We start from the raw sequence: 16,640 nt of genomic DNA, 5'->3' as shown, positions 1-16,640 counted from the left end.
GAGGTCCCTGGGAACATCAAGTGAGAAGAACCCAGAGCGGGTCCCTACCCAGAGAAGCAGTGATGCTAGGGATGGAGACAGAGACGATGATGTGGACAGATGGAGTGGCTGGGGACACTGAACTCAGGGAGGGAGAAGGGCTGTGTGCTGGTGGCTGGGGGGCGGTCCTGTGTGGTATACCTTTGGTTATTTGATGATGCATGGAGGGGATTATAATCATTGCAATGAAACAAAATACGATAGGATGAGTGTAAAGCTGATGTTCTCCCATGTAAACCTCATAATAAAAACTTAAAAAAACAAAAAAAGTATGTGGAAGGAATATGCAGAGTCACTGTACCCCAAAGAAATGATCCATGTTCAACCATTTTAAGAGGTTGATCAAGAGCTAATTGTACTGAAGGATACACAGAAGAAAACACATGGAAAGGATACACAGAATCACTGTACCAAAAAGAATATATTGGTATTCAGTCATTTCAAGAGGTAGCATATAATCAAGAACTGATGATATTGAAGGAACATGTTCAAACTGCACAGAAGGCAATAGCAAATAAAAAGACTCCAAGTATTGCACAGCAATTGAAATGTTTCAACAAACTGATATGCTGGAAGCACTCAATAGTCTATGCCAAGTGACTAGACGAGATCCATATTTGTGCTCATTTCAAAGAAAAGCGACCCTACAGAGTATGAAAATTATATAACAATATCATTAAAGCACATGCAAGTAAAATTTTGCTGAAGATAATTTAAAAATGGTTGGAACAGTACATCAATTGCAACAGTTTTGGAGTTGAACGAACACAAAGAGCTGCCAGAAATTCAAGCTGGAGTCAGAAGAAGACATGGAATGAGGGATATCATTGATGACCTCAGATGGATCTTGGCAGAGAATACCAGAAAGAAGTTTACTTGTGCTTTATTGACTATGCAAAGACACTTAATTCTGTGGATCATAAAAAAGTTATGCATAACATTGTAAATAATGGGAATTCCAGAACACTTAATTGACCTCATGAGGAACCTATATCTAGACCAAGAGACAGTCCTTCCAAATAATGGAATTTAATAATGGAATTATTAAAATTAGGAAAGGTGTGCATCAAGGTTGTATCCTTTCACCACATTTATTCAATCTGTATGCTGAGCAAATAATCTGAGAAGCTGAACTCTATGAAAAGGAACGTGGTATCAGAGGCTTATTAATAACCTGAGATATACATATGATACAACCTTGCTTGATGAAAGCAAAGAAGACTTGAGGCACTTGTTGATAAAGTATGGATTACAACTCAATGTAAGGAAAGCAAAAACCCTCACAATAAATATCATAATAAATGGAGCAAAGACTAAAGTTGTCAAGGATTTCATTTTACTTGAATCCACAATCAATGCTCATGGAAGCAGCAATCAGGAAATCTACTGTAAAAGTCCCCTTTGAAATGTTAAAGGAATAAGGTGTATCTGACCCAAGCCATGGTATTCTCAATCACTTAATATGCATGTGAAAGCTGTACAATGAATAAAGAACAGAGGAGAAGAATTAATGCAACTGGCAAAGGATATTGTAAGTATCATGGACTCCTAGAAGAACAAACAAATCTGTTTTGGAAGAAGTATAGTCAGAATGATCCTAAGAAGCAGGAATGACAAAGCTTTGTCTCATGTACTTTGGACTGTCTCAAGTACTTTGGACCAGTCCCAGGAGAAGGATATCATGCTAGGTGACTTAGAGGATCAGCAAGAATGAGAAAGAGTCCCCAGTGATATGGATTAGCATAGTGGCTGCAACAATCGGCTCAAGCATAACAATTGTACATAGGGCTGCAATGAGTGTGATCGTACTCAATGGCACCTAGCTATAGAATCAATAACAACATCTAGTTTACCAGGCACAGGTCCTAGTACCTAAGAGCTTACAGAGACAAGGAAATCAACTATTACAATGCATTAGAGTAATAGCTATTGTTGGATGCGTTCTAGAGCTGAAGGAACACACAGGAGGGCTAAGTAATCCAATTTTGGAGAAACAAAGAATTGCTGAGAGAGTTGGCATCCAAGCTGAAATCGAGAGTAAAAATAAATTATTCAGGTAAAGAAAGTTAGGTAAGGATAGGATGGAGAAAAAACCCTAGGCGCTGGCAGGGCTGAGGCTAGGAAGGCAGATAGACGAATGGCTTTTTAGGTCAAGCAGCAGGGATTGTCTTCAGGTGGGAGCCACATGCCTGAAGGACCCAGAGGAAAGACTTTGCATTGGTATTTAACTAGCTAAGCACACTTATCTCAGGGTATCTCCCATACCATGTTCCCTCCATAAGACTGTACATTTTACTTTCTTTAAAAAATTTTTTTACTTTAAAAATAATTTCTGACTTAGAAAAAGTACTAAAACAGTACATACTTATATATCTTTAATAGAGACTCATCAAATATTAACATTTTTACCATATTTGCTTTATCATCCACCATTTACATATATTGTTAGTTGCCATATATAAACATATATTTCATTTTTTTTTTTTCAATAGTGAAAGCATCGGGGAACAAAATGTGCTTTAAATATTATGTATTTGGGGGGGATGACACACCATACTTGCACACAATTACAACTAAAGACCTATATTTGTGCACATCAGACGTCTTTATTTCACTCCTGTTATGCCATGAATTCATAGAGAATAGGTTCTAGCAGCTCAGGCTCCTTTCCATGGCTTCTCACAAAGTGGGCCTCTCTAGGGGCAGCAGACTGGCACTTTAGCTGAACCCAGGTCCCTTTCTCTTTGGCATCCTTCTTTTTCTGATCATTTTCCTTCACTTGCTTCAGGAAGCTCTCTTGGCTCTTAGAGTGCTTAATATGCTCAATGTGCACATTAATTCTTTTAGCAAGAATTTTGGCCCTTGCTTGTTTACAACAATGCTGACAGCATGCTGGGTCACATTGTAGACTCTTCTGGTTTTGCCGTGGTGACATTTGTGGGGCATGCCTTTTTTAACTGTGTCCATTCCCTTGATGTCCACAGTATTACCTTTCTTGTAGATTCGTATGTATGTGGCCAAAGGAACAACCCCATGTTTTCTGAAAGGCCTGGAGAACATACAGCTGGTGCCTTGCCTCTTTCCCTTTGTGTTCGTCATCTTGGTGGGATCACTGCAAGATGGCGGCTCCTGCAGAAAGGAAGCTATATAATTATGCATACACAGTTATTTTCATAATTTGAGGGTAAATTGCAGACATGAATTATTTTTACTTCTATGTTGTTGTTGTTGTTGTTAGGTGCCATCGAGTTAGTACCGACCCATAGTGACCTTATGCACAACTGAAACACTACCTGTTCCTGGGCCAACCTCACTACTGTTGCCACGCTTGAGTCCATTGATGCTGCCACTTGGCCAATCCATCTCGGTGGGGCTCTTCCTCTTTTTCTCTGAACCTCCACCTTACCAAACATGATATCCTTCTACAGTGACTGGTCCCTCCTGACAATATGTCCCAAGTATGAGAGATGAAGTTTGGCCATCTTGGCCTCCAAGGAGCACTCTGGCTGCACTTCTTCCAAAACGGATGTATTAGTTCTTTTGGCAGTCCATGGTACTTTCAATATTCTCTTCCAACACCATAAGTCAAAAGCATCAATTCTTCTACGGTCTTCCTTATTCACTGTCTGCTTTCACATGCATATGAGGCTAATGCAAATATCTTCGCTTGAGTCACCTAAGTCCTCAAGCTGACATCTTTGCTCTTCAACACTTTAAAAAGGTCTTGTGCAGCAGATTTGCCTAATGCAATACGTCATTTGATTTCTTGACTGCTGCTTCCGTGAGTGTTGATGGTTGATCCAAGAAGAATGAAGTCCTTGATAACTTCAATCTTTTCTCCATTGATAAGTATGTTGTTTATTGGTTCAGTGGTGAGGATTTTTGTTTTCTTGACATTGAGATGTAATCCCTACCAAAGGCTGTGCTCTTTGATCTTCATCAGTAAATATTTTAGGTCCTCTTCACTTTCAGCAAGCAAGGTTATATCATCTGCATATCTCAGGTTGTTATTGAGTCTTCCTCCAGTCCTGATGCCATGTTTTTCTTCATAGAACCCATCTTCTCAGATTATTTGCTCATCATACAGATTGAATACATATGGTGAAATAATACAACCCTGTCACACACCTTTCTTAATTTTAAAGCATTCAGTGTTCCCATGTTCTGTTTGAACAACTGCCTCTTGGTCCATGTACAGATTCCTCTGAGCACAATGAAGTGTTCAGGAATACGCATACTTCACAATGTTGTCCATAGCTTGTCATGATCCACACAATCAAAAGCCTTTAGATAGTCAATAAGGCACAGGTAAACATCTATCTGGTATTCTCTGATTTCAGCCAAGATCCATCAGACATCAGCAATGATATCCCTCATTCCACGTCCTCTTCTAAATCCAGCTTGAACTTCTGGAAGTTCTCTGTCAATGTATATACTTAGCATCCCAATAACATTTATTTCTGAAACTTACATCTCAAATATCTCCTTTTTCCCCAATATTTCCTGCTCTAAGTTCTACTAAAGCCTTTCATGACTCTGAGTTCCTGAAGTAGAATATTTGGATAATTCATGTGAATGGGAGGGGGGGGGGTACACATACTTAAGCAAAACAATGATATGCATATTACATTTTCATCTGTATTCTTTTTTTAAAAAAATTGAGTTATCAGAGAAATTAAGAGTTGAACTTGTTATGATAGAAATATACAGTTTTACATAGATCTTATATTTTCAGACTGCCACAGAAAATATAAGCTGGACTTTTATATTCTTTGTGGGTTAGATTATACAAATATTTTAATGTTCTAGGCATTCTAAATAATGAAGGTTGACTATCAAATAATTATAGCAGTAGTTTTCATTGATTGACAGATGTTTACTAATGCTACTAAATACATTTCTTCAACTTTTTAAAAGAATATAGACAGAACAATTTTGGGCCTCTGAATGGGTTGAGATCTGTAAATCAATCTCATGGATTATTTTACATTACTAATCATAAGCAAATAGATAAGCAGGAATGACTATAAATTGGGTTAATTACTGTAGCTCAAGTTTTAGCTCATAATTTTGACTTTCAAAGGCTACACAAACCAATTTTGTACTCTTAGATTATAATGAGCAGTCTTTATTCTTTAATCAGTTCGCCCTGTATCTAGCTGTCTAATGTAACATTTCTTTTGAAGTCTAGAAAGATCTAACATAATTGAAGAAATGTCGAACTACTTGACTCTTTTTTTTAATATAAAGGAATTAAACATTAATCAGGCCTATGCATCTCAATTAAGCCAATTAAAATTATCACAGAATGTAGTGCATACTGCAATAGGTAGCTTTAATGCTTGAATACATTATCAACTTTTACCTCATGTTCCCATCTTCACTATGTTCTTATTCAAAAAGGAATTGCAGAGCTAAAATTCCTATTAGAGTGTTTTGGCCTGTTAATATGGTCTGGTGAGGCCCTAGAGAAAGAAACACTGAAAGTGGTGTTTATTCACAGAGTGCTGATAGTGCTGGCGCTCACCTTAAATCTTTCTGCCAAAGAGGAAGTCCAGTAATTATGGTGATGACTGGCGCCTTCATCCAAATAGCCCATTAAATATTCAATTTTCTTCCCTAACGCAGTGTTGGTCTTGCAGGCTATGGTATATGCACAAAGTCCATATAATTACCAATAATTTGTAACAAGTGCTAATTGATAAACAGCTCCCTCTGGTAGCTTAATTAAAGCTGTAGGATAGCTAGGCGATTTACAACTGGGATTGATCTCAATTAGTCAACAAAATCTGTGTAGTCTGTTCAAAGGAGAGTAAGGAAATTTAGCCTAGTGAGGCTTTGAGGATTTTGTCTTGTCTTTCCTGTTTCTTTTTCCTTCAAGACGAGAAATATAATCAGAAGAGCCGTATTTGTCAGTAGTGACCCACCTACCTTGTAGAGTACGTTACTTGTAGGCTCTTCAACATTTGTTCTTCTGTTTATTCTCTGCCAAGTTACCAAAAAATACTCAAGCATTTGCTTTTATTATACCCAGTGGTACACATTGCTGACTACCAACACGGAGGGACCTAAAAGTAGAAGGAGAAAACGATTTTTTAAAAATGTCAGGTTTTGATCTTGCAAATCTGTTTGCAAACTGGCCTTTTGGGGCTATAATTAAAAGGCAGCCCAGGAAAGGTGGAGTTGGGGAATCACCAGAGACTTGGTGGGCTGAGGATCTCATAAAGCCATTTCAGCAGCTTCGGGACTCAACTTACTTTATCTTGTAGGCGCATACAGAAATTGCCCCTATGGAATAGAAGAGGGAAAAAGTGTCATCTGTGTTCAGTGAAATCACAGACTGGCTGCAAACAGCTGCTGAAACATTAATTAATCTGTTTGCAAATAAATTGTGGATCAGTACTAGCTGAAATTGCTGTTATAAACAAGCTGGGATGCTGTGCTTTAAAGCTTTGCCTGTATTTTAAGTTTTTAAAAATTTACTATGCTGGAAAGTCACCAGGGCCCAGATTCTGTGTGTTTACTTCTAGAAGCTCTGAGGAATACACTGACATTACCTAATAGACACCCGACTCAGAGGCAATTTATACCAGTTGTGGTGCTTTTGAAGACTGTGCAGTATTGTGTAAAAAGGTCCACACTTCTTTAAGTCAAATTTGTTAATCAAAGAGAATGAAATATTCTACAGAGCAAATGGATGTGGATTTAGTCATTTTAAAACATTTCGTAAGTGTCACAGTTGCTTAATCTATACTAACTAGGCTGTGGTGAATTCTAGTTGCCTTGACACTTAGAAGATTAATATTGCTTCCCAGTGATTACTCATTTCCCTTTCTTTTTGAAAAAGTGATAAGACAGATAGCTAAACAGAGACTCTGAAAGAGTCTGTTTTGCCAAATTTCAAAGTCCTAATGCTTCCTATTTCCTGTATTTCCTTCTGTCTGTTGTCCATTGTAATTTCAAGTGAATACTCAAGTTCCTACTCTTCATTTATTCAACATGTAAATACATGTGCCTACTCACTCAATAAATTGATCAAACATGATGATTAAAATACAGAGGTTAGATTAAAAAGAGGAAGGGTCAGTAATTAGAAAATACGACCTTGGTGATAGAAATGATGCAGGAGATTGTATAATAGAATTTTGCAAGACCAATGACATCTTCATTGCAAATATATATTTTTTAGACTATTATACACATGGACTTCACCAGATGGAACACACAGAAATCAAATTGACTGCATCTGTAAAAAGAGATGGTGGAAAAAACAAAGCAAGGCACAGACTGTGGAACAAACCACAATTGCTCATTCTCAAGTATAGGCTGAAGCTGAAGAAAATTTAAACACACCTACGAGAGCCAAAATAAGACCTTGAACATAATATCCCACCTGAATTTAGGGATCATCTGAATAACAGATTTGATACATTAGACACTAACGACTGAAGACCAGAAGAGTTGTAGGATGACATCAAGAACATTATACAGGAAGAAAGCAAAAGATCATTAAAAAGGCAGGAAAGAAAGAAAAGGTCAAAATGGATGTCAGAAGAGACTCTGAATGAAAGTTACTCTCCAGTGTAGAGATACTAAAACAAATGGAAGAAATGAAGAGATAAAATAGCTGAACAGAAAATTTCAAAGGGTAGCTCAAGAAGACAAAATCAAGCATTATAATAAAATGTGCAAAGACCTGGTATTAGAAAAACAAACGAGAACAACATGCTCAGCATTTTTCAAGCTGAAAAACGGAGGAAAAAAAATTCAGTTCTAGACTTGAAATACTGAAGGATTCTTTAGGCACGATATTGAATGATGCAAAAAGCATCATAAGATGATGGAAGGAATGCATAGTCACTGTGCAAAAAAGAAATGTCGATGTTCAGTTATATCCAGAAGTAGCATGTGCTCAAGAGCCAATGGTACCGAAGGAAGAAGTCCCAGGTGCACTGAAGGCATTGGCAAAGAACAAGGTTCTGGAAATTGATGGAATACAAATTGAGCTCTTTCAACAAACACAAGCAGCATTGGAGGCACTCACTCATCTATGCAAAGAAATTTGGAAGACAGCTACATGGCTAACTGATTAGAAGAGCTCCATATTTGTGCTCAATCAAAAGAGGGGTGACCAAATGGAATGTGGAAATCATCAGATAATATCATTAACATAAGAGGCAAGTAAAATTTTGCTAAATAATTTTAAAAAATGACTGCAATAGACGATTGAAAAGGAACTGCTAAGGTTCAAATAGGATTCAGATGAGGACATGGAACTAGGGATATCATTGCTGATAGCAGATGGATCTTGACTGAAAGCAGACAATACCAGAGAGATGTTTACCTGTGCTTTATTGACTATGCAAAGGCATTCGACTGTGTGGATCATGACAAATTTTGTACAACATTGCATAAAATGAGTATTCTGGACAATTTAATTATGTTCATGAGGAACTTGTACATAGACCAAGAAGCAGTTGTTTGAACAGATTAAGGGTCACTGAATGGTTTAAAATTAGGAAATGTGTGTGCCAGGGTTATGTTTTTTCACCAGATTTATACAATTGGTATGCTGAACAAATAGTCCAAGAAACTGGATTATATGAAGAAAAATGTGGCATCAGGATTGGAGGAAGACTCATTAACAACTGCGATATGCAGATGATACAATGTTGCTTGCTGAAAGTGAAGAGAACTTAAAACAATTACTGATGAAGATCAAAGAACGCTGCCTTTGGTACGGGTTGCACCACAATGTAAAGAAAACAAAAATCCTCACCTCTCGACCAATAAACATCATCTATATAAATGGAGAAAAGATTGAAGTTGTCAAAGACTTCATTTTGCTGGGATCAACCAACAACATTCATGGAAGCAACAGCCAAGAAATCAAACAATGTATTGCATTAGGCAAATCTGCTATACAAGAAATCAAACAATGTATTGCATTAGGCAAATCTGAAGCACAAGACTTCTTTAAAGTGTTGAAGAGCAAAGATGTCAGCTTGAGGATTAAGGTGCACCTCACCCAAGCCATGATATTTTTAATAACCTCTATACATATGAATAGTGGTTACGAATCGGGCTGCGAACCTTAAGGTCAGCAGTTCGAAACTACCAGCTGCTCCGCGGGAGAAAGATGAGGCTTTCTACTCCTGTAAAGATTTACACCCTCGGAAACCCTGTACAGGGTCGCTATGGGTCGGAACCGACTCGATGGCACTTAACAACAACAACAACAATACATATGAAAGTTGGACAGTGAGTAAGAAAAACCATAGAAGAATTAATGCAGCTGAGTTATAGTGTTGGAGGAGAGTATTAAAAGTTCCCTGGAATGTCAAAAGAACAAACAAATCTGTGTTCGAAGAAGTACAGTCAGAATGCTCTTTGGAATCCAGGATGACCAGACTTTGTTCCTTAGACTTTGGGCATATTATCAGGAGGGACCAATCCCTGGAGAAAGGTATTATGTTTGGTAAAGTGGTGGGTCATTGAAAAAGAGGAATGATTCTAAGAAAAAGAGATGAGTTGGCATAGCAGCAGCAATGATTGTAAGGTTGGTGCAGGACTGGGCAGTGCTTTGTTCTGTTGTGCATAGGATCGTGATGAGTTGGTACTGACGATGGCAACTAACAGTAGCAACGATTTATAGTAGCAGACAGCCTCATCTTTCTGTCAAGGAGCTGCAGGTGGGGTGAACCTAAGGTTGGTGGCTAGCATCCTGACGTGTAATCCACTATCCCACCAGGAGCCAGACTGCTGTATGGTCAAAGCAACCATAGTCAATATGTAAATGAAGAGACATAGCTGTGGTCCAATAAAACTTATGTACAAAAGCCAGCAGCAGATCAGATTTAGTTTTTTGGCTGTTGTTTGCCAATCTCTGGTCTAGTGGGAAAGGGTGAAGTAAATACACAAACACAACATAAAAGTGTGACTGTGATCCCTCGGTATAATAGGGTACTATCGGAACATGTCTGAGTGTAGTCTGTCCAGTTTTGGTGGTTGTTATGGGTTTACTTGTATGCCATAAAATTCTATGTGAAGTCCTAGTCCCCAGTACCTGGGCATGTGACCTTATTTGAAGATAAGAGTTAACATGAGGGCATATTGGAGTAGGATGGGCCCCAATCTAATATAGACATGAACAGACTTAGAGAAAAGATAGCCATGTGAAGACAGAGGCAGAGAATGAAGCAGGGCTTCAAACTGTTTTGAACCTGTTCAGTTATAACTGATGCAGTGAAACTGGAACACACTGAATTTGTAAAAATGTTGACGTACTGGAATGATGACCAGAATGGGAGAAATTACTGGTCAAAGTGCTCAATGGGAGACTTGGAAGAGGCATGATGAGCCCCTTCAGGAAGCTCCTGACTGGAGCTTAATGTGAGATATATCCAAAGTGGTAAAACTGACTGCCATCTTTGAGTGTGGCGGCAATGTTTCCAATTCTATCAGTCAAGAGATTTGGTTACTATGAAACATGCACACTGTCCCTGTTTTCTAAGGGCAGTTAGTGGGGAATCTGAAATGCCATGCTAAGGGGCTTGAACTTTAACTGAGAATACACAGAGCAATTGATCAAGAGCCAGAAGATCTGATTTCTAGCGCTTTCTATACACATCACCACTGTCTCTACCTTATGGATCAGACCTACTGACTGGACCTATGTTGAAATGCAGTTACTGGACTGACACAGTTCTGGTAAGATTACTGATTCTGATGCTACTCCCTGAACACAGCAAGTAGAGACTGAAGATTTCAGTGGGACAGAGGCAGCAGCTGCAATGCAGAACACAGTGTAGTTAAAAAGACAATTCCAGTTGCCATCAACTTAATTCCGACCCTCTGTGTCATAATAGAACTATGATCTACAGGAGTTTTAATAGCTGATGTTTTCAGAAGTAGACCTCCACACCTTTCTTTCTTTCTGGGAGGACTTTTGATTAACAGCCAAGTGTGTTAACTGTTCACACCACTCAGACTCCATAGTAAGGCTTTGTTGCTGTTGTGTGTGCTGTTGAGTTGTTGGTTCCAATCCATAGCAACTCTATTTAGGGTTTCTGAGGAGCCACTGGTGGATTTGAGCCACCAACTTTGTAGTTAGCAGTCCAGTGCTTATCATATAGCACCATACCAGGATTCTGTATAGTATGTATAGTAGGGCTTAGTCTGGGCTTATTGTTTCCGTTGTAAAGATAGTGAAAGTGAGGTCCAGATAGGGTACACGAATCACTGGTATAGTTCATGACTGAGTCTGCATTTGAACAGACCCTTCCTGACGCCTTAGCCAGAACTCACTCTATCTTACTACACTGCCTTTGGAACTAGAGAATATTATTCGGGGGTAATGTTCTTTAAGTGTATCCAAAGGGCTACAGGAAGTCAGAGGGCAGAAGCTGGATCTAGGGTGGTTGGAAAAAAAACATTCCTGTGAGAGCAAAGGAATTTCCACATGCATCTGACTTTTGGCCCATGGAGCTTGGGATTGGTTTATGTATAAAACCCTGATTCTCTCATAGGTGTGATTGTCCTTGAAACCAACCTTACTTATAGTATGTCAATATTTGCTTGCTGTTGTTAGGTACCATCAAGCGGAACCGACTCATAGCGACCCTGTGCACAGCAGAACGAAACAATGTCCGATCCTGGGCCAACCTCACCACTGTTGTCACACTTGAGTCCATCAATGCTGCCACCTGTCCAATCCATCTCATTGGGGGTCTTCCTCTTTTTCTATGACCCTCCATCTTACCAAGCATGTTATCCTTCTCTAGCGACTGTTCCTTCCTGACAGTATGTCCAAAGTATGAGAGATGAAGTTTGGCCATCTTGGCCTCTAAGGAGCACTCTGGCTGTACAAATATTTGCTTATAGTTACTGTCAATACAATCTTATTCTAACAGTAAAAAGTTTAGAAGAACCTTGGTGGCACAGTGGTTAAGCACTTGGCTGTTAAGTGAAATGTTGGTGGTTTGAACCCACCAGCTGCTCTGTGGTACAATATTGTTCTCTGAGTAAGAAGTTTAAGCAGTTTTATTTACAACAGTCTATTCTGGGGTAAGGAGTCCTATAGGATAAGCACTGGACCGCAAGGTCAGTTTGAATTGCAAAGTTGGCAGTTCAAACTTACCAGCCACTCCTTGGAAACTCTATACAGGATAAATGGCACTTAACAACTACAACAACAGCATTCTGAGAGAAAGGAATCCTGATAATGTACATGGGTTATGCATTAGACTGCTAACCACAGATCAAATCCATTGGCCTCTCTTCAGAAACCTTATACAGGGATGCTAGGAGTCAGAACCAAATTGATGGCACACAGCAAGAGCAGCAACACTTTGAGATAGTGAGGTATAGAAAAATAAAGCAAGAGTTAACTACTTGTCTCTAGTCTGGTTTCCAAATCTTTCCAACTTTAATATCTTTGTACAAGACTCATCCTCTCGAATTTTCTTATCCAACCTACTGAAAGGCTAAATAAACTACTGTCAATTCTTTTGAAATAATAATTATCATCTTCATTGCTACTAGCTGTCAGAAGTGGTTTTTAGATTTCACATAAGAGGAAAAAGATGGCTTCTCTGGAATTTGACATGAACATTAGCAAAACCTGTTCAGGATGGTGGGGCTGGGCTTAGGCCACTTTACTTTCCTTGGCTGTCTTCTCTATCTGCTCCAGGTGGAGGACCATAGTATCTTACACTTGCTTTTAAAAGAGGACCTAGTGTGCATTTGTTTTAACCTTTTCCTCCTCCTTTAATTTGGGGGCTTATTAGAAGCACACATTACACATTTTGGGGTTACCACAGAGCAAGATAAACTGGATTTGCTTTGTATATGAGTCACACTTCTGTCTAACTATATGGACAACATTGCAAAGTATGAATATTGTGGAACACTTAATTGTGCTCATGAGGAATCTGTACTTGGACCAAGAGGCAGTTGTTCAAACAGAACAAGGGAACACTGAAGGTTTAAAATTAAAAAAGGTGTGCGACAAGGTTGTATTCTTTCACCACACTTATTCAACCTGCATACTGAGCAAATAATCTGAGAAGATGGGTTATATGAAGAAAAACGTGGCATCAGGATTGGAGGAAGACTAACAACCTTCGATATGCAGATGATACTATCTTGCTTGCTGAAAGTGAAGAGGACTTAAAATATTTACTGATGAAGATCGAAGAGCACAGCCTTCGGTATGGATTACATCTCAATGTCAAGAAAACAAAAATCTTTACCACTGGACCAATGAACAACATTCTTATCAATGGAGAAATGATTGAAGTTGTCAAGGACTTCATTCTTCTTGGATCAACTATCAACACTCAAGGAAGCAGCAGTCAAGAGATCAGATGACGTATTGCATTAGGCAAATCTATTGCACAAGACCTTTTTAAAGTGTTGAAGAGCAAAGGACTAAGGTATGCCTGACCCAAGCCATGGTATTTTCAATAACTTCATATGCATGTAAAAGATGGACAGTGAATAAGGAAGACCCTAGAAGAATTGATGCTTTTGAATTACGGTGTTGGAGGAGAATATTCAAAGTGCCATGGGCTGCCAAAAGAAAGAAGAGATCTGTTTCGGAAAAAGTGCAACCAGAGTGTTCCTTGGAGGCCAAGATGGTCAAATTTCATCTCTCATACTTCAGACATATTGTCAGGAGGGACCAGTCACTGGAGAAGGATATCATGTTTGGTAAGCTGGAGGGTCAGAGAAAAAGAGGAAGACCCCCAACGAGATGGATTAGCCAAGTGGCAGCATCAATGGATTCAAGTGTGGCAATAGTAGTGAGGTTGGCCAAGGATTGGGCAGTGTTTCGTTCTGCTATAATGTCTCTATGGGTCGGTACTGACTCGATGGCACCTAACAACAACAATCTATTTATATATATATTAGTTGTGTGAGAGAAAAGAAAGACAGATAGAGATAGAGACAGAGGTAGAGATAGAGGTAGAAAGAGTGAGAAAGAGTGAGAAAGAGAGAGAATGAGAATGAACCAGTACAAGTAATACGACTCGCCATTGCACTTCATGAACCTGAATAAGCACTGTTTGGGAGATCATAGCCTTGTATCTTCTGTTCTCTCACATGACTGTTTCCCTGTGCCTCTTGTGTGAGCATATTGCTGTGTTGGGTGTCATTCTTGTGCTTAAAGATTATCCTACAACATAGCTGCTAAACTCAGCCAACTACTTCATCTATACACAGCTGAAATAACTGCAATCTTTCCCGGTGCTGAAAGAAAAACTTGCTATGCTGGAGTAATAGAGACATGGTATGATAGTTTCTGATGTCTCTCCTCCCTAAGATATTTTAAGGCTAATTATGCAAAGGAGCTCTGGTAGAGTTGTTGTTGTTGTTAAGTGTTGTCGAGTCAGTTCCAATCCATAGCGACCCTGTACAGGGTTTCTGAGGCTGTAAATCTTTACGGGAGCAGAAAGCCTCCTCTTTCTCCAGTGGAATGGCTGGTAGTTTCGAACTGCTGACCTTAAGGTTTGCAGCCCGATTTGTACCAATACACTAGTGGTTACAAATCAGACTTCTAATTTCATGGTCAGCAGTTCAAAACTACCAGCAGTGCCGTGGGAGAAAGATGAGGCTTTCTGCTCCCCAAAAGATTTACAGCCTCAGAAACCCTCTACAGGGTCGTTGTGAGTCAGAACCGACTCCACGGCTCATAACAACAACAACAACAACAATGCCAAAGTAGGTGGAATATGGATGGAGATCTGGTGTGGCATTGTAGGATAAGCACTGCACAGCTAACTGCAAGGTCAGTGGTTCAAACTCACTGCCTATCCCTCATAAACCATATACAAGATCACTATGATTTGGAATCGACTTGATGACACTTAACAATAGCAAGGTGGAATATAAGAAAACAACTGTTTATTCCTTACTTTGTCCTTCAAATATGCTCTGTTGAACCTCACTCTTGGCATATCTTGGGCATATCTCATTGTTTTTCTAGTCACCAGTGATATTAGTTTCATTTTCAGGTATTAGAATGCCCAGTTCAGCTCAAATCACAACTGTATTACTTTGTCCAGTTCCAAATGCTTCCTTTCCTCTACTTCCTACCAAGTTTAGTCCCCATTCAAGCATCTGCAGAACAGTAGGGAAAATGAGGAGTCTTGTTTTTTCCTATTATTTTGTCTCATGCTTCTATTCTTCTTGTCCCTTTCTTTATGGTTTTGGCTCTTTGTAAGAGCACAGAGGAGAAATGAGAGGTAGAGGGGCAATGGTATTGTACTAGCCAGGTGGGGATGAGATCTGGCCATTGATGCCTATGATATGGCCATGGCTAAAGTTAGTTCTCTCATCCTGTGGGTTTTTTTTTTTTTTTGAGATTCCTATGGGGGACCTTTGACACTATAGTGGTTCTCAGCATTGGAAAGTCATTTTCTAATTGAGTTCTTATAAGTCTCCTCTCACTCATGTTTAGGATGGTAGAACACCAGTCTCTTTCCGATGTTGCTTTGTCCTGACAGGTAGCATCCTTAGGTGGAGAACTTTCAAGATGACAGTGAGATTACTTAGTTCAGAGGAAATCTATATCCTTGCCCCACCAAATACTGGAAGAATAAATCACAAACACTTCTGTCCTTTCTTCATCTGTTACTATGAACTACACAAGTCTCTGTCTTCACACACAACACTGGGGCATTGTCTTCATCTTCTTCCCCCCTAAAAATTTACTGGCTGATCTCTAATATAGGGTTACTGAGAGTCTCTGTGGGGACAAAGTATCCTTAAACTCCTCTGGAAATTCCCATTTTATATGAGAGATTTTATTCAAACTCCATTTTCACTTGACTTATGAGGGGTTACTTTCCTTTATCCCATAAGAAGAATTGGGAAAACACCATTGTTGTTGTTGTAAAGTGCCACTGAATCAGTTCTGACTCATAGAGACCCTGTATTGGGGTTCCAATGAGTGTCAGGTGGGGTTGAACTACCAATCTTGTGGTTAATACAAGACATTTTTCAAGTGTTGAAGAGCAAAGATGTCAGCTTGAGGACTAAGGTGCACCTGACGCAAGCCATGGTATTTTCAGTAACTTCATATGCATGTGAAAATTGGTCAGTGAATAAGGAAGATCATAGAAGAATTGATGCATTTGAGTTATGGTGTTGGAGGAGAATATTGAAAAGTACCATGGGCTGCTAAAAGAACAAACAGATCTGTGTTGGAAGAAGTGCAGCCAAAGTGCTCCTTCGAGGCCAGGGTGGCCAGACTTCATCTCATACTTTGGACATGTTGTCAGAAGGGACCAGTCTTTGGAGAAGGATGTGATGTTTGGTAAGGTGGAGGGTCAGAGAAAAAGAGGAAGACCCCAGTGAGATGGAATGGCAAAGTGACAGCGTCAATGGGCTCAAGTCTGGCAACAATTGTGAGGTTGGCCCAGGATTGGGCAGTGTTTTGTTCTGTTGTGCATAGGGTCGTTATGATGACATCTAACAACAACAACAACAATTTTAAACCACTTGGTGTTCCCATGTTCTGTTCGAACAACTGTGTCTTGATCTATGTACAGGTTCCTCATGAGCACAATTAAGTTCCAGAATACTCATACTTCCCA

At 39.3% G+C, this 16,640-nt stretch overlaps 1 pseudogene; it reads right to left on the bottom strand.

The window, feature by feature from the left end:
- Positions 1 to 2,659: 2,659 nt before the first annotated feature.
- Positions 2,660 to 3,138, bottom strand: LOC102819661 (annotated as a pseudogene).
- Between the last annotated feature and the right edge of the window lie 13,502 nt (positions 3,139 to 16,640).

This window comes from Chrysochloris asiatica, unplaced genomic scaffold (genome assembly GCF_000296735.1).
Source record: "Chrysochloris asiatica unplaced genomic scaffold, ChrAsi1.0 scaffold00002, whole genome shotgun sequence".
NCBI classification, from domain to species: domain Eukaryota; kingdom Metazoa; phylum Chordata; class Mammalia; order Afrosoricida; family Chrysochloridae; genus Chrysochloris; species Chrysochloris asiatica.
This window is presented reverse-complemented; position numbering and strand designations above follow the sequence as displayed.